General features: G+C 51.5%; 1 long non-coding RNA gene across 1 annotated transcript; it reads right to left on the reverse strand.

Annotated features, from left to right (window-relative positions):
• Nucleotides 1-730: 730 nt before the first annotated feature.
• Nucleotides 731-18,274, reverse strand: LOC140608796 (uncharacterized). The gene is made up of 3 exons (XR_012010787.1): nucleotides 17,673-18,274; nucleotides 4,557-4,650; nucleotides 731-821 (listed from the first exon to the last, which is right to left on the reverse strand). It is a non-coding gene; the product is annotated as an uncharacterized lncRNA (long non-coding RNA).
• Between the last annotated feature and the right edge of the window lie 914 nt (nucleotides 18,275-19,188).

Below are 19,188 nucleotides of genomic sequence, written 5' to 3' on the forward strand. Positions count from 1 at the left end.
TGCCCGGGACGCCGCTGGGTGAGTCGCAGAGCCGAGCCGGAACCCAGCCGGGGGGAGGCGGATCACTGCCCCCCTTTCCATCTGGCCGACCCCGCCGCGGCCCTGGGGCGAGGGACGCAGGAGGCCGCGGCCGCCGTGCCCGCCCCGGGGAGGCCTCCTCGCCACGCCCGGGCCTCGGCCGGACCCCGGATCCCGCAGTTTCTGGGGTTTGGGGAGCTCACCGTGCTCGCCCCGCCCCGCCTGTCTCCCGCGGCAGCGTCCGCACGTCTGTCCACCGGTGTCTTCATTGCCTCCGACCCACCTTCAGTCCCCGGTCCCCTGAACGATGGTGCCCTCCGACCCGTCCCGGAAAGAAGCCCCCAATTTACCATCACTGTTGGGTATCTTCCTAGCACGTGATGGTGGCCGGAAGTACAGAAATGTACCAAGAGCACAGCTTTTTCTTCTATGAACCATGACGAAAGCCTCCCACCTGGGCTCCCCTTTACCTGGACTAGAATGCACAGGTTCACCTGTGGACCCGGAGTCCCAAAGAGCCTAGCCTCTGCCACCCAGCTGTGGTACCTTGCACAAGACACTGATCCCATGCCTCAGTTTCCTCATCTGCAAAATGGAAATAACAACAATGCTCAACTCCTAGGGGTGTTGTGAGGGTTACATGAGACTATCTCTCTGCAAAGTACAGCATCCAGAACATAGCAGGTGCTGGACAATACTTTCCTTACCTTTCCCTTACCTTTAGCCAAGCTGTGTTCCCAACATTCCTCTTGCATTTGCACTGGTGAAAATCCCTCTCTCTGCCTGCCTGGGTCAGGGACACCCTATAGGATCGGGACAAGCACCTCAGCTCCTAGCCAGAACCAGACCCCCATACCAGCGCACTGCTCATCCTGCTGCACCCCTGGGTTCTTACCTCAGCCTTCAGTGCTTCCATCTACGTAGTTGTGTCTCCCCAACTTTTTCTCATACATGAACCCCCACACACGCTCCCCCACACTTTTAGACTGTTAATGCTGCTGAAGGTAAGTACCACCTTGCACATATTAAATGCCAAGTGCTGCCTAGCACGGAGCCTTCCTGACTCAATAAATGTCTGTCCTCCGCAGTAGGTAGGAAAGGTCTGTTCCACCTCTAGCCTCTTCCTCCCAACCACCCCTACTACCCCTCCCCCCATTCCTGCAGCTGGTGGTGCTAAAGACTAAGCCTCCGCCCCCTCCCCCCAACTCAGAAGCCGTATTCACCCCAGCCGTGGTGACAGGTTGATGACTCCTATAACAGGCCCCTTTCCTCCTCTGGGGGGTTCCTGCCTGCATGGAGTCTGGTGGAGGGGCCACCAGCAGGGCCGGAAACCTGGGGAGAACGTCTCTGGCTGCCACTGACTTCTGTTACTAGAATTGATGTTTTTCTCCAATTACAACCTTCCCTCCTTCATTATGTCTCCTGTGTTCTCGAGGTAGTAAATACTGGGGATATGTATTACACTCCCCATAACTTACTTTCAATGATCAGAAAAAGCTTTTTTTAAAAAAGACCCACTGTTGACAGGGAATCTGCCTCTGAAGTTCAGAGTGAGGCTTCAAGAGCAATATCTATCTGCTGAGCACAGAGATGATCACCTCCCCAATTTTTGTCTTCTGGGCCACCGTCTCTACCCAATGCATTAACAAGAGGTAGCAGAGATTAATGGTTGGAAATAATATCCCTGGATCCAATCCTAGTCCAATCCTGGGTTCAATGCTAGTCCATTCCTGGCCCTTTACTAGCTGGATGATCTTGGGCAAGTTACCAAACTGACTGTGCCTCTGTTTCCCCATCTGTGAGATGGAAGTGATGACAATAATAGTTCCTAGAGTTGTTACACAGATTAAATGAGTCACTGTGAAGGGATTAGAACTCTGTAAGCACTCCTTCCATGATTTTTGTCAAATACCTAAACTTAATACATCTAAGACCCTGACTCCTAAAGATGTCTAGCTACTCCTAAGTGATTATAACCTGTTTTAAAGGAGATACTAAGGATCCCCCAATTTAACCCTGGGTGTATTATCAATTTTCAAGCCTGATAAAATTGTCCTTAGAATTAAACAATTTCTCTCATTCTTTACTTTTCTTCATTTCTGTTGTATGTATGTGGACACATTCTGGAAGGAAAATTCAGTGAAATAGGAAAGAAGGAAGGAAGGAAGGAAGGAAGGAAGGAAGGAAGGAAGGAAGGGAGGGAGGGAGGGAGGGAGGGAGGGAGGGAGGGAGGGAGGGAGGGAGGAAGGAAGGAAGGAAGGGAGGAAGGAAACAGAAAAGAAAGACAAAGAAAGAGGGAGGATTTGGTTGAAATGGCTGGATTGTAGTAAGATTCTTTGTTATTATTTTCCATCAGTGTTATAATAATAATAATCAGTTCAATAAATTACACCAAACTCATACTTTCCTGGACCTTACACTTTCCAGAAAATCTAGGTGAGAAGAAACCTTACACTTTCCAGAAAATCTAGGTGAGAAGAGCTTGCTCAGAGTCAGACTGGCTGAGCTTAAGAGCTAGAGGAAAGAGATGACTGCAGAGCTATTAGGCCACTTACTGGATCAGAATCTGCCTAACAGTATCCTAGAGGCCACTTCTCACCTCAATACTTGCAATGGGCTCTCTAGTCCCTGAAAATCTCAACAGCACAGGTTGAAGAAAACTCAGCCATTTCCCACTTCAAGACCATGTATGCTAAGGAGCTTTCTTCTATTCAAGGCTGCAGAAAAAAGGGAGTCCTGGATCTCCCTCCCCCAGCATCTATCCTAAACACACCTGCACACACACACATAGGCACCCTAAATTCGGTGTGTCTAAAGGTATGGATTATACGCCCTGGAAACTACATGCTTGTCCAAATGCTCCATGCAGGTATTGCAATGGAAGTTTAAGATAGCCCTTGAGGAGGTATTCATGATCCAACTGGCCAGAGGGGCCAAAGGAAAAGAAGTCCACCATCCTTTGGCTCTCTGAAACTCCACACAGATCATTTCAAGCAAAGCACTCCACTTTTTCCTCAGAAATGCCTGCCTCATGGAGACCTAAACTGATGGTTCTTGCCTGGGGGCAGTTGTGCCCCCCAGGGGACTTTGACAATGTCTGGAGACATTTTTGATGGTCTCAATGGGTAGGTACTACTGGCATCTAATGGATAGAGGCCAGAGATGCTGATAAACATCCTACAATGCACAGGACAGCCTCCACAGTAAAAAAATTATCCAGACCAAAATGTCAATAGTGTCAATAGTAGAGATCCTGCCATAAGCCAAACTCCCACTGCCTCAGAGGAAATAACATCTCAGAATTCCTCCAGCTTCTTAAGCACAGAGCAAACTAGAGTATCAGGAGAAGAGCCCCAGAGAACCCTTTCTCAGGCCCCACACTAAGAATGGGGAGGTCCCAGCAGACTCCTTCCTCCTTCTGCTTTGCCTCCAGAACACAAAACCCTGGCATTTGAAAAGATTAAATAAAACCCATGATTCCCAGCCCCCAGCTGCATAACCCAGCCCCTCATATCCTATTTCCCTCCTGCACCCCCTCACTCTTGGAGCACAGTTGGAAATTCAAATTGCAATCTTTACTGTCCGGCCCTCAAAGGCTCGGCCTGCTTCCTCTCCCAGGGACAAAAATCTCCTCCACATCCTGCCTCCCTTTGAGATGAACCCCCCAACCCTGCCTCTCTCACCAACTGTAAGTTGTTCTCCCCACCTCCCTCTACTAGCCCTTCTCCTTCTAATTAAACCACATCCAGGGTGTTGGGAGGGCAGGGTAAAGGATCCCAAGACTTCCGTACTGCAGGTTCTGGGAGCCTACAGCCTCATGTTTTTTTGTGAGGTGCCAACCACACTGTGATCATTAAACCCTACAGTGGTGGGGGGGATTTTCTCGTTGCTGTTAACCTGGGAACCAGCTACATCTTGTTTATCAGACTTGTTTTAATTCAGCTTGGTCAGGTTCCAAGTGTTGAGGTGGAGATTAAAGGCAACTGAGGAATCCAATTAGCCGCCCAGTCTTCTTTAAGCCAAAAAATCAGGTCACAAACTAGATCAAAGTGAAATTATTTCTCGACAGCTCTGTTCATTAAGGGGAGGGTAGGAGCTCACACTGCTAAGCTGGGCTCATTACTGGGATTGGCATTTTAAAGACAGTATCTCCCCCAAATTACAAGTTTCAGAGGTTGGAGGGAGAAACTGAGATTATCTTACGTGAAGTCTCTGTTTGGCTAATAGAAAACAGAAAGTCGAAGAATAAGCATATGACTTCTAGGAAAAGAAGTAAACCAGGGCCTAATTTTCCCGGGCTGGAAAACCAAATCTGGAAACTGGAATTGGTAACAATCACTCCCAACCAGAGAATTCCTCCTCCAGGGGATCTGCAGAGTGGAGAAATCTAAATTTTCCAGGTGGCCCTATTCACCCATCTTCCTGAGAGCCCACCCCTTTCCCTAGCTTGGAGCAGCCGCAAGGGGGTCCCCTGGCAACCCAGCACAGCCTTTCCCCAGCCACAGGACCTGGGCAGTGGTTGAAGAAAAACCACTCACCATTTCTGGATTCTGGGTCCCAGGCAGAGTTGTTTCCAGCAGCAAAAGACTCCCCATGGGCCTTTCTGTGTTTCTGTGAGTTCTTTTGAGGAGCCTGGAAGACAGAAGAGGAGGAGAATTCAGGAAGGCCCTGATCAGATTCACTTCCCATAGGGAGGATCAAATAGGGAGGATTGCTGGGAAGCCATTTAGAACCCTCAATTCTACATGAGAGAGAGGCTGAAATATTACATTCAAGAGAGCAGTAACAGGGCACATGCCCTCCTTTTGTGAGCGCTGATTTTTTTTTTTTTTTTGAGCGCTGATTTTTAACAGAGCCAGGATATCTGCAGCAACAGTGGCCTTCCCCCCATATCCCATTCAGCTTACAAAATTCTGCTAAGCTTTTCAGGCAACTAGGAGCTTCCAGGTCAGAAAAATGGCCTTCTTCAGGTCCTCCAGACCACAAGCGTGTGGGACACTGAATATGGCTAAAATTTCCTTTGGGGGCTTTGGGTGATAGTCACTTCCAGGGTCTCTGAAATCTGAACCATTAGTGAGACCCTTCCTCAAACTTCCCAGTCTCTCTGTCCCATCCAAGCAGGGCCAGGAGGGAGCACAGCCACGTGCAGCTAGAAGCCTGACCCCCTCAAGTGGGGAAAGGATAAGAGGGGTAAGGAAGATAGGAGGGGAGGGAGGAAGAACTGGAGGAGGGAGTCTGAAAGCTTTATTTCTTTTAAAGATTTAATTTATTTATTTGAGAACAGGAGGGAGGAAGGGCAGAGGGTAAGGGAGAAGCAGAGCCATCCACCCCCCAGCAGGGAGCCCAAAGCCGGCAGGATCCTGGGATGCTTGGATCCCGACCTGAGCCAAGGTAGACTCTTAAGCTTAACTGCCTGAGCCCCCCTGGCCCTCCAGGGGAGAGTCTGAAAGCTTCAGACCTCCTGCCTGGGTCTTGCTGCCCCAAATTTCTAGCGGCCGCATAACTAACCAACTCCCTCATCCAGATCTGGGAGCCTTGGCAGCTTCATTATTTGGAGTCATCCAAGGCATGGAGTTTACTTTGGGGCTGCAGCCACCCAAGACCCCCACTAGGTTTTCCCTTTCATCTCCTGCAGCCAGAGCCTGTACCCTCAAGGGGGAGGTTGACAGCACATTGGTAGGTAACTGTAACCCAGAGGGATTCTCCTTGGATGTTGCATTTGGAGCAGGAACAAATCCCGTGTGGTAGGTTTTGTTTTTCTTCTCGGAGTATTTCCCTCGCTGGGGCTACGTCATCCTCCCACCCAGATCCTTCCATACCCGCCTACTCTCCATACCCTGGGGTGGCCAACAGCACTGCCAGACTTCAGAAAATGCACCCTGGATCCCACACAGATATTCTTACGCGCGCCTACACACGAAATGACCGCCAAATTTGTTGTGTTGTTTGTCGGGGGCCTACAATGGGTTTCAAGCTCTGGGCGTTTCCGAAGGGGAACGCACAGGACCCGGGCCCACCGCGGAGTATTGCGCTCACCGGAGCCCAGCCCCGCTGATTGCCGTGGGGAGTCCGCGGGCCTCCGGTAAAGGAGCCCGGCCCGGGAGGGGGTGTTTCGCGTCAGGGGATCCCCAGCCAGAGGCACACCCCGCCGGGTTCTGGGGCTGAGCGCTGCCCCCGTACCGTGTCCCTGCTGCTGTCCTAAACGCCCGAGCTGAAATGGAAATTTGGGAAGAGGAGATCCGCTGTTGGGCAAGCGTGCGCCTTGGTCCCTCAGGGGCAGGCCACGGTCCGGGTGTCCCCCACTGGTCACTCTGGCTCGGCGGGCGGAGCCGCTGCCCCAATACGGGAACCGAGGTGGGAGGCGCCAGAACGAGACCTTACAAGGTTTCCAGAGCGCCCCTGCCGCGGGCCCTAGCCGGGTGGTGGCGGGGAGGTGGCGCTGGACCTGCCCCTGGGCGCGGACGTGCCTGCCCGGGGGCGGGGGCGGGGGTCCCCCGTCCCAGCTGTCCTCTTGGCCCCGCGGCACACGGGCCCCAAAATAGCAGGTTCACCCCGGGTCAGCCCTGTAAGAGCCGAGCCTGCCCCCCACCCCAGTAAAGGCTCGGCCTGCGCCTTTTGAGAACCGCTCCCGGGCTCAGGGCCTCGGCCTAGCGGCCGCATTTCAACCCAAAGCAAACTCGGAGTGGGGGACCGCGGGGTGCGCCGCTCGTCGTCGCCCCGATGGGGAGGTGGGGAGGGGACCGAAGACACCTGAGCAGCCGCAAAGAGCGGGAGTGCTCCCCTCTGCCTGGGTGGGGGTGCGGCAGCCGCGGGGGGCTCCAGGCCCCCAGCCCCAGGCGCCTCCCGAGGGCCACCGGCTCTGCGGCCCCAAGCGGGCAGCTCCGTGCGCTCCTCTCCGGCGCCTTCGCTCTGGCGCGCCCCGGAACCTGGCACAGAAGCCGCCCAGTGACACTTCGAACAATACGGGAGGGGGAAAAAGAGAGGGAAGGAGAGAGAGAGAGAAACCAGTTTGTCCGCGAAAACTCTAAAGAATCATTCTCAAAGTTTTCCTGGCTTCTCGTAAAGGTGGCCCGTAAAGGTGGCCGGGCCGTTTACAGTAAGAGCAGAATAATGTTTGTGACTGTGCGACATAATTATCTCCAGATTTGCCTCCCCTCCCTGCTCCCAGCCACAGTTTTCACCAGCGAAAGCGGCTAATGCATTTGCACACATTAAACATCTTGAACGCATAATTACAGGCTGCAGACAGGCGGGACAATAAAATATCTCCGCTCGATATTTTTGGAAGCCTTTTGCAACCGTGCCTGGAATAAATAATCGCTCTCTATCTAACTACAGTCACCGTTATTTCGGAACACCCCTGCTCCACCCCTGCTCCACCCCTGCTCCACCCCTGCCTGGGCTTTTGAGTGTTTTGGGGAGTGAAGAGGAACAAGTCGGGAGGATGCGACCACCTGGAAAGGTCTCCCAGGCCTCGGGCTGGGCTGCAGGTTCCGCCTGGAAAGAGGGGAAGAAAATATGTTCAGAGCCCCTGAGGCTGCCTTCCTCCTCATCCGAGGGCCGCCAGCTGGGGTCATCTAGGCCTCACAGCCTCTGGGCACCCTCTTTTAAAGAATTTCAAGAAGGTGCAGATTGTCAAATTCCCTCCTCACAACCCTGAGAAAGAGCATCTCTAGTTTGACACCTGAGATATGTGCTGGAAAAGAATAGGCTTTCCTCAGAAGCAGCAAGTTTGGGAGGAGGAAGCTGGGAGTGGTTATGTTTTCCCACAGAGGCCTGGGACACTCTAACTTCCCTTGAGCCTTAGTTGCCTTGTCTGTAAAATAGAGATGATTATAATAACCTCGGGACCTACTTCACAGGTCGTTATGAGGAAGCACTTTTAAAGAATTTTTTTATTGCCATATAACTTACATATAGCAAAGCATAAAAATCTTAAGCACCCAGCTTGGTGAATTTTTATATGTGTATACACTTGTGTAACTACTACCCAGATCAAGATATAGAGCATTACTAGCCCCCAAAAGGCTCCATGAAGAAGTACTTTTAAAACTAACTTTAGTTAGTGATAATATTACTGTCCCTAACTCAAGAAGTCAACACCTCAGGCAAGTATGTGGATACTTGCGGACAGGAATTGACAAACCAAATATACACATAAAATATATTTACTATTCACACCATGACTAGAAGCTGTTGGAATGAATCTCTAGCCTGAAGAAGCATGTTGAGCCCTTGTACTCAGCACTCAGGGGTTGAGGAAAAAAATATCATCAGCCTTTAATTCGTTTTGAGACAATGGGGTTCTCTTGCTATGAATGACTGGGCTTTATATGCTGGAGTTGGCATATTCGTTTCCAGGTTAGGGTGAACCCAGCACAGAAAGGCCTGAGATCCCCTCCCAGAGGACAGAAATCTGAGTGGATGTCTACTCGGCTAAGGTCTAAGCTCTATGGTGACTTATTTCAGTGTCTCCTCAAATCCAAGCCTGGATTGATGTGTGGAGGGAATTCCCCCAGAGGAGTGTTTGGTCCCGAGATAAACTCGGGACCCTATTTTCTGAAGAGTGTTAGCCCAAGGGCTAACACATGAAATTGGTATACATAACAAATAATGTAAACAAATTTACAGCAAGAAGTAAATTCTCCACCAGAGCCTCTGACACCAGTTCTCTCCCCAGAGGAAGCCAAGGTTATCGATGACTTTCCTATCCTGCCTTACATGTATTCCTCCTTTTTTAAAGCGCACTGGTTATTACTAAAAAATATGGGGGGTAACCTGGCTGGCTCAGTCAGTTTAGCATGAGACATGAGACTCTTGATCTCAGGGTCAGGTCGTGAGTTCTAGCCCCTTGCTGGGGATAGAGATTACTAAAAAAATTTTAAATCAAGCATACCAGTAACCTTCACTGTACCTGTTTCCCTAGCCTTGAATTTTCTTCCTAAATAACTTCTCAAGACAAGTCTTCATGATGAGTGTATTGGTTCAGGAAGTTATGTTCAGACCCGGTGACCCAGCTTTGCTGAAAGTCAAGCTAACTTTGTGTGGCCTGGCAAGGGGAAGGGCCACTATAGCCTGGGTTCTAGATCCTAACCTACCTGTACCTGGCTTGGCAACCTTCAGAATGATCAGCTGACTTAGCTGCATCAGTACCAGCAAGCCGCCACCCTTTCTTGAGTAACCAGAACCATGCTGGGGGAAATAATCAAGGTCCTGGCTATGACTTTGGACCTACAATTCTCTGCAGTCAGGGGAAATTGGAAGTGCCTCTTGGAATTTTTAACTCCTCTGTCTAGTAGCTATAAAAATAGTCCTGGGGTCATTAGCCCACCCTGGGTGTCTGCCTCCGATCCTATTTCCTCAGTCTTCTTTGGACCCGGTGGGATGGCCTTCATCCTGACTCGCATCCAGGCCTGGACAGAGGAGGGAGGGCACAGTGGGGCCCTCAGCCCCAGACCTTGGACCCCGCGGTGGAAGCCAGGAGACCTCGGAGGAAACGCGTTTACCACCTGGGCGACCTTGACTGCAGCCGATTAAAGTTTAATCCGAAGTGTGTACTCAGCCTAGCCATGTTATTTAAACACATCAAAGGTCATAAAGATTCCAAAGGCGTGAGCAGGTCCCGACGCGAGCCCGCGGGGAGCCAGCGTTTAATTCTGGTAGATTTCCAGAGCCAGGATTTGGAGCGCAGAGAGGGGAGGGCGCCTTAGGAAAGAAAGAAAAAGCTCTGCATTCCCGACGGATCGCGACTTCAAAAAGCGGCGGGGGAAACCGAGTCTGGGGCACCGCGGGCAGACAGCGCCTTTCAATTCCGATTAACTGGGAAGACATCTAGTGGGAAGAGGTCGCAACTGCAACGCGCCTGGCGAGCATCCTCCGCCTCGCCTCCAGCTACTCGACCGCCTCCGGATTAGGTGGGGGTGGAAGGGCAGGAAAGAGGAGACCCCCCCCTCCCTGGTTGCCCCTTCCAAGATTGGAGGGTCTCGAAGATCCCTGCTCAGCGCCCGAGGTAGTAAATCCAACTCGGCCAGGACAGGTCCAGCTCTCTTTGCCTATCCTCTCTCTAGGTTGGGGTCCTGGTTAGCCCATTAAGGGCTCACAGGCCCAGGATCCCCAGATTTCCGTCCAGCTCTTCCTGAGGCTTCTGAACCCAGAGAGAGAGTGGAGTCCTGGAGTGACTACATATGGATTCTCTTTGAGGGTCCTGAGTGACTGGGAACCAACAGATCACCACAAAACCCAAGTGAGGCTGGAGGCCATCTCGCCCAACAATTGCCTTTGCCCCTAACCACCTGCTGATGGCGAGACACACTGCAGAGCTATAGGAGCCCAGCTGCCCTGGGTATACAGGCTGTATTTTCACCCCATCTCTTTCCCGGGGCCATGGGACTTTGCCTGTCTGCTTCCTCTCACTCAGACTGTCTAGTTCCCGAGGAGGACCTGGGTTCTCTCACAACCCTGCAAGGATGAGCCCCACGTATGGAATGCCATCGCTTACCTCAGCTCTCCCCACCTCACCAATGCCTGTTTCACCTGAGGGCAGGCAGAAAGCTGGATGGACTCTGTGCCATCTGCCTCCCAGATGCCAACTGCACTTCGCTGTTGGCTGACTTCACCTGTTTTTAAAGCAGGGTCTCTCTCCTCGGGGCCTCCTGGCTGACCATTTGGGCTGGATCTAAGTTCTCCCCTCTTGTTCCATTTATTGTAGCATCACATCATCTTACAATTGTCAGGGAGGAAGAGCATAACCAGGATGCCTTCTGTATCATCAAGGGATATATACACACCTCATTTCAGTGTTCGAATGCCAGGACTTTGTGGAGCTACAATCAGGGGCCCACAGCAGGGGGCCTGTGGCTCCACTGAGGTTTCCAGACCCAGAGGTGGGGACCACAGGGAACAGTGATGACTGCCAAGAGTTGCCTTCTGTGGGAGGACCCCATATTATGCTCAGTCCACAGTTGTCCAAAGTGGCCTCTTGTCTCCTCCTCTTGCCCATCAAGTTGCCTTCCCCACACCTACTCCTACTCAGGGCTTAGATCCTCCCTGATTCTCAAAAGAAGGCTCTCAGAGAACCCCGTTTTTCTTTGGCTTTATGTTATCCTCCCCAAAACCTGAAAGTAACTGGAAATGGTAAATGAGATTATTCTAAGCCGATGTTTTATAACCCTTCACCAAGATGTCAGCCAGCCCCATCACACACTGAAGTACATCTCCAAAGGACTAGAAGGGCTACAGCCCCCTCTGCCCTCCCCTCTTCATCACCTCTCAGGTGGATGAATCTTGTTCCTCAAATAGGGAGACTCCCTTAGGTTGTATTGAATCTAATACAGACCATTAGAGCAGCAGTGAATGGAAGGTGGGAGGAAGGACTGCAGCTGGATTAACCAGTTCTACTTTCAGAGAATTGAAAACCTGAGACTTCGATCCTATAGCAAATGAGCCCAGGATTCAAGGGCCTGGAGCATGAGTTCAATGGTCTGATATGTGTGCTTGGAACAGAGCTGACCCCTCACTCCCCGGCACTGACACACATGAGTCTGAAAGCACTTTCCTAGTCCACCTGGCTAAGCCAACACCAGACCCATGGCTGGATCCCATCGTCCCAGCCAACCCTGCTCTGCTCCCAGCTCAGGCCCATGGGGACATCTATTCCTCAGGGTGACAAACGAGTGTGCTTGCTCTCAGTGACATCAAATTACTTTGCACTAGCCAAGGGTCCCATGACCTGACATAACCCCACATTAGGTCCTAGAAATGTAAAGAAATATGGCCTTTTTAAAAGTGGTTGAGAGCATGTAATTGCTAGCAGGCTTGAGGGGTTGTTCCAAGTCTGGCTCACGACCTGTGCTGGGGCAGCTGATAATCAGCCAGTATTCCTTGCTTGGGCTCTCTGGTGGGGATAAGTTCACGCCCACATTTAATTCTGGTCTATATTCGGTTTCTCAAAACCCAGATTATTTCTGTGCAGTTAAATCACAGGGAAGCTTGCAGCCTAAGCACCCCCTCCTCACCAGCAGCTGGGGGTGGGAGGGGGTGGGGACAGCCAGGCTTCAGAGAATTGACTTCCTGAAAGAATGGGTTTCTGCAGAGCTTTAAAAATACGGGCCTACTTTGGGCTGCTGTAGCTTGACTTTTTGCTGGGAATTATGGTTTCCTTGCTTCTTGTTTTTTGCTCTCCTGTCTCTCCCATCCTCTTTGTCTCTCAGCTTTTCTGGGGTATTTCTCTTCCTTCTCCCTCTTCCTTTGAACCTCCTCACTTCTACAGTCCCCACCCTGACCCTAACCCAGAAAGCCTGGTGAATTCCATCTTAGAGTCAGAAGACCAGGGACACTTAAATGAGCTGCTGTGCCCAAAGTACCAGTAGGATTCGATCTTGCTAATGCCCCACAGCCGGCAGGGAAGGGACTCATGACCAAGGTCTCCAGGGCCTTCTGCTGAGTGCAGTTGGAGCTATCAGAGACTTATATCAAGTCTGTGCACATAACTTCCCTTCTTGTTTAAATTACACATCCCTTATAAGTTTAGACAAATAGCTCTTTTCTAATACAACGAGTGGTTATTTTAGCGTGTATTATTAGTGCAAAAGCATACCAGAGTAAAAGTGTCCTGGATATTTAAGAACTCCTGGGGGGGGGGGTGGAGATAACTAAGGAAACATAAACAACCTAGATGCAAAATAACCCAACACTCTGCCACAGAAAGGATGACCAATATTCACTCAGAAGAATGGGGTTAGGATGTAAGTAGCTGTCTGGTATAGTACTTGTCAAATTCAACCATTTACTATTTTCTATGTTTGAATCTTTGCTTTCTAAAGTCACCAAGGCTTTTAGTGAGATCACCCTTCATAATTTGCTGGGGAGGATCATGCTCATTGTCAATTAAAACAAAGCAAAACAAACCACAATACCTTTACGAATTCTTAAAAATCTTTTACTGCTGAGATTTTAGAAAATACAAAGAATTGAATTTCTTCCTGAAAACTGTGGTTGCTGGGATGAGCTATCAATCCAGTACAAACATTTCCTTCCGAGCTCAATCATTAGAAATCCCTTTCAGAGCTCTACCCATTAGAAATCCCTTTTCAGATTTCTACCCGGAAGTGTGTTGAAATGGGAAATGGGAAATGGTCATTTTTCCAATAAGAAGGGATCTAGGCTAACTTGGAACCCAGAAAGGACTGAGGCATGGTTATCATCTCTCACCCAAATCCTACGCAGAAGTACAAATCTTCCGTTAAAGGATAAGACACTCATGGAAAAAGGTAACATAAGTCTCTTTCATGCATATATATTTTTGATAAAGAAGAGACATATAAAATTTCAAGCAAAATGGACTCACACCACACTCCAAACCCCCTTTTTGCCCACATTTCTCTGGGGTGGGCCCTCAAGTTCTTTCTAGATTGCAATCAGAACAATTCAAGTTCAAACACACTGACCCCTTTCCCTTAGACATAGCAAGAGTTCCTTTTTATTGAGCAACATCGCTCAACCTTGAAATCTATCCTCAAAATCCTGATGGGAGCGGATTGATTCGATATCTAGGACTTACTTTAAAATTCCCCAGGAAAAGGAAAAAGAAAAAAAAAAAGAGTGGAAGTGGATGATGAAACATGAAAGACAAAATGATAATTGTGGATGAAACTAGGAATTGGGTATATAGGGGTTCATTTTGCTTTTGTGTGTGTTTGGAAATTTTCATAATAAAAAGATTTTTTTTAAATGTTGTGTTAGGCAGAGCTGAAAAAAAAAAATTAACCCTGGCTGGAATTTTGAATAAAAACCCGGTCCGTTGGGTAGCACCTGGAGTTACGCATTTAATCTTCTTTTTCCAAGAACGGAAAGCGACCTTACTGCCTTTTCATTTCTCCGGCATCAGCCGGCCATCCTCAGGCTTTCTTTCCGGCAAGTTCCCTTTCCCAACCCATAAACTGAGCATCCAAACTCGAGGTTGGGGGCTGATTAATGGAGCTTCCGTGCTCAGCTCCCCTGACTAGAGTGTAAATACCCATAAAAACTAATATCAAAAGTTTTTATTGAGCTGCTTCGTTTCCCTGAGCGTTGGGCTGAGTGTGGCTGGAGCAGAGGGACAAAGGAGCGGCGGCTGCGCCACGAGCAGCGGCGGCGCCCCCGATGGGCTCTGCGCGGGTCCCCAGAGCCAGCCTGAGTTTCTGGGGGAGAACACCCGAACCAGGTAAATGCCAGTCAGGGCCTCGCCTTCCACGGGGGACAGGTGTATTTACAAAACCACGGGGGTGAGGGGGTGATGGAGAAGGGAGGGAATGGAGAGAGGGTGGTCGGAAAAATCAGAACGGGTAGGGAGTCGCCGGGAACCCCAAAGTCTGTCGCCCAGCTGGTCCAGCAGGATAAAACCGTTTCCGTCACGACTCGGGATGCCTGTGTTTCGCCCACAGGACGTGGGATGTCCGCGTTCTCTGTGCGTGCGCGCGTTCCGTGTGCGAATCTGTGTGCCCACCCGGGCGCCCACCTCGTGGGGAGGATCGGAGCGCAGAACGTGCCGTAACAGTGTGACCACACCTCGGCCTCCTCCGCTCTGCGCCCCAAGTGCCCGGCTGCGCTGGTGGGCGTCCTTCCCTCGCCGGCTCGCGGCGTTGAGCATTCGCGTCGCCGGTCGGGGACGCAGGAGTCCGGAGGGTTCTGAGCCCCGAGCGACTCCCGCGGGCCCAGGCCGCGTGGCCGCCGGACCGCCTGCGCCGCGATCTCCGCCGGGCCAGGCTGCCGCCCCCAAACCCCATCCCCTTCCAACGCTCGCACGTCTTCGGTGCCTTTGTTGACCCAGTGACTCCGCGGCCCGGCGCTGGTTTCCTGTTTGGTTGCGGGCGTGAGCCTCCAGCGAGGATGGGGATGGGGGTGGAGGCCTGCGAGTGGCACTCCTGTCGGGCGGCGGCGGGGGCGGAGGGGGGGGGACAGACCGCCGCGGGGCCAGAGACCCCTGCCCTTTTCACACCGGCGCCTCCCGGGAGGCCTCCGGCCGTCCCGCGCTCTCCCAGCGCCGCGGCCCAGTGACGGGGAGCTCACCCCCTGGATGGCGGCATGCGCCCCGCGGCCCAGCGAGCCCGGCACCCCGGCCGCCAGCTGAGGACGGCGAGAAGGCGGTTCCTCCTTCTGCCTGAGAGATTCTCTGAGTTCTCTCGGCTTCTAACGTGCTACCTCTTTTAGGCGAATGCTGAGTTTCCAGGTTCAGCCCGGAGCAGAGCATGGGCGCCGTCGGGGCAGGCGGCGGCTCCGCCAGCCTCATCACCGCCACCGCCACCGCCACCGGCGGCATCACTCAGGCCTCGCTGAGCCCCCGCGTGCGGCGGAGACGCGCGCCCTCCGCTGCGAGTTCGCCCCAACCCCGGGGAGTCCCGGCTCCGGTGACTGGCACCCTGCAGAGGGATTTGCTCCTCCAGGGAGGCTGGGACCTGGGGCTGGTTGTTCTCATTGCGGAGGGAGGCTTTCCCCGCTCAGGGACTTTCTGGGGGGAAACATTGTGGGCCAGCGCCAGAACTGGGGTCTTCCCTGGGCTTCCGCTTTTGCCAGACACTACACTGGTGGCCTTTTGCAGGCCTGGGACTGGAAGGAACACACCAGGCAACCGGCGCGCTCCTCCAAAAACCTGCCCTCCTCAGAGTTCATAGGGTGGGGAGCGCTTGAAGGCAGGGGAGGGACTGCGTGGGTTTTTCTGGATCTTGCACTTCCTTCAGTTTTTACGGCATTAGCATTTGGTCATCACCGTGCCAGGTGACTTCCCACAGTCCAAAACTATCCTTACAGCCTTGGGTCTTTTGCTGTCTCATTAATGCTTCAAATGCACAAAAATCTAGAGTGAAAGCCTGAGCCAGTGACTCAGGATGAGCCATTTCTCTGCCTACTGACCAGCTACGTTTCTTCAGAACCTACTTTTTCCTCCTTAAGCTTCTGCTCTGGAGGGGATGAGGGTGAGGGAGCCTCAAAGCCCACCATGAACAGAGAAGCCCCACTTGTCTCTTTCCTAAACAGATTCTAAGATGCAATCTGGTTGGGTGGTTTTGCTTTATCCTCTTTCTCTTTCTCTCTTAGCTAGCCTCAGCTCCTCAGCCACTTTCCCCCCCTTTGGATCTTTCTTCCTTTGCCATTATCTCTGTGCCCCCCACCCCTCCTGCGGTGGGAGAGAGAGGGTTAAGATGTTCTGCAAATGCAGCTCGTAAAGCTGCTGGGATACATTAGAAACACATGAATATCCTGAAATACAAAGTGTCTTTAAAACCCAGGGAGGAATGTTTATCCTAATGCTGGATGGATGCAGAGAAACAGTGCCAGGGAGTAGTGCTGACAGCCTCCTTCAAGGTAAAGTGAGAGCAGGTAAATTTCATTTGCTAGTGAAAATCAAACTCGATTAAAGCCTGGTTTCTTTTTGTCCTTTTCTCTTCCAATCCTGAAAGCCCAGGGCCCCATGACCCAGGCTGGAAGCAAATACCCACCCACCCACCCCCAAAACCCACACAAATCAGCCAACGTCTCTTTCTTCAGCAGGAGGTTCCAGGGCAGCCAAAGCCCTGCAGGGCACCCTGGCCTGTACTAGGAGGTAAGAAGCCATGCCTGCCAAGGATCTGGCAAGAGAAAGGGTCTGGCAGCTTCTAGAACAAAGGCCAAGCCACTAGGCTGCCGCCTCTGATTTTGCCCATGCTGCCCACTCAGGGCTCCTACAAGGAAACCAGGAAGCCCCCAGACAGACAGCCCCCATCTCTATCCCTGCCGCCCTCTTGCTCAAGAGCCACCGCTGCCCGCGGATCCCAGTGGGTACCTTGACTTCCCCAGCCTAGCCCACAAAGGGTCTCAGGATAAAACTGCCATGTCCAGGATTCAGGTGGATGGCACCTCCCTGCAATCCTATAGGAATCCCTGAGTATGACAGACAAAAAAGCAGAGAGATGGCTCAGAGGGTCAGACTCAACTAGCTGGGTGGCAAATGAGTCTTGATCTTGCCTTTAGAAAAAGAGGAAGAGCACTGGGAGAGTCTGTGCTTGCTTCCTAGGGCACACGCCAGTTCTTCAGCCCTCCAACCTTTCTTTTCCCACAGAAAACCAGTTTGGTTTAGCCTGAAAGGCTAAGAGGCTAAGAAATAGTATTAAGAACCACTAAAGAATCTCTTGTGTCCCTGGGCAAAGGACAAGAAGGGGGAGAGATTTTCTTGCTCAAAGTGAGTAGAAATTCTAGAAACTGAGACCCAAAATTATTCACAGAGCCCATTCAAATTCTAGAAACTATCCCCACTGAATAAATATTGGCTACAACTCAATATCTAACAAGACCTGCAGATTTAAAACCAGTGAAGACACACCAGGACGCCAATGACTTGCCTGGTCAAAAAAAAAAAAAAAAAAAAAAAAAAAAAAAGTCCTTTCGAATATATATTGAGATCCAAGACAAAAAAAAAAAAAAAAAAAGGAACAAGTAAGCTGCCTCCCTCTAAGTATCCATTTCTTGACAGTGTTTATAAGTTGATAGAAAGATATGGGGAACTAAGAAAATATCCAAATTGCTTGATCACTAGAGATCCACCACAAAGCTCAATAAATAATTCAGGAGCCGCCAAGTTTCCAGAGCAAAACCTAATTCGAGATGCAACCCAAAGTCTTCCCCCAGCGCCTCCCTCCCAGACAAACCTGCTTGTGGCTTCTCTGCAGACAAGATGAAATCTTGTCTCACCATTTTTGGTGAGGAGGGACCCAGTCGACTTTGGCAGTCCGTGGAGCTGGGGCCCTTCCTCTGCATGCAGGGCTCCGTCTCCGGTGAAGTGGGGGAGAGGGAGGGAGGAATGTGGAGCTGGCCTTGGCCGCTGTGTGCACCAGCAGCTGCGCCATGGCCAGAGGTGAGCTGGCACAGGCGCCGGCTGGTGGGGGCTCCCCGAGCTGTGTTTTCGTTTTTCTGGGTCTGGCTGGAAAACAGAAGAGGCTCGAAGCCCGGGCCAAGAGAGCAGGGTGGAGGCAGAGAAGAAGAGTCTGTAAACACCGCCCCAAAATCTCCACGAAGGCAGGGGGGGGAAATGCTGGGTAACCAAACAGAGCAAGAAAGAGTAATTCCAAAGGAAAAAGGAGTCAAGAGTGAGAGAAGGGAGATGGGCAGTGGGCCTTGCGGCAGCTGCCTGACTCTCCTCTCCAGGCTTGCATGGCAGTTCTCACACTGGCTAGACTGCAACTTTCAACTTGACCTTGGCCTCTAGCGGTGTCTGACCCGTATGTAAAATAGCCCTCAAGTCCTCAGGAACTGGGGCCTCGAACCCTACCCTGTCTCTTTGTCACCGTGAGTTTTACAATGCCACTTGGAGGAAGGAAGGGGGGTGATGGGGCCGGAAAGTAACACAAAAATCAAGTCCCTACAGAGGCTGGGGCAAATGTCTGCAAATGGCCATTCAGGGAGGAGGTAACCTGGAGGCAGATCAATATTTACCCCGAGCGACTAAAAAGGCAGGAGGGAAAGGGCACACTTGGGTATGTGTATGTTGGGAGGGGAGTGTCATAGACGGTTTTATTGGGCAACACTTACTTTGGTCCCAGCAAACCCAGGGATCAATGCAGATAAAAGCCGGAGCCCAGCCTCATTGGTCTGGACTCTGCAGGAAGACCAGGAGCCTTAGAGAGCAGACCAGAGCAGGGCTGGGGATATTTGCAATGCCCTGAGCTTCTGGCTGACTCTGCAAGCTAGGGACGGTAGGGCAGGTCCAAGCTTGGATGCTCATCAATTCACCTGGGATGAAAGGGAGTCTAGCGCTCTCCTCAAACTTGATGTTCCTACAGAACATACCCACTTTCACTTTGAAATGTATGTTTCCCCTTCTAAGGGCATCTGACCAGCCCACAGCCTCCAAGATAGATGGGAAATGGAACTGTATTACTCCAAAGCAGCGGGACCCCCAGAATCCCTCACCGAAACATAGTGGCTGCTTGGCTCTTCCAGCACCAACACACCCCACCGCGTTCTCAGGAAAGGGTCTGCATTTCCCAGATACAGAGGAAAGGCTTCTCCAGCTGGTTCTTGGACAGAGGAGGACTGGGCACCCTCTGCAGGTTGGAGACATGCTCTTCCCATTCCTACTTGGAGGGGAAGGCATGAAGTGGTCCCACAGAGCCCCTTTCTCGTGTCCCAAGATGGAGTGAAATGAGGAGTGCCCGGGGAACCTGA

This window comes from Canis lupus, chromosome 18, assembly GCF_048164855.1.
Source record: "Canis lupus baileyi chromosome 18, mCanLup2.hap1, whole genome shotgun sequence".
In the NCBI taxonomy this organism is placed as follows: Eukaryota; Metazoa; Chordata; class Mammalia; order Carnivora; family Canidae; genus Canis; species Canis lupus.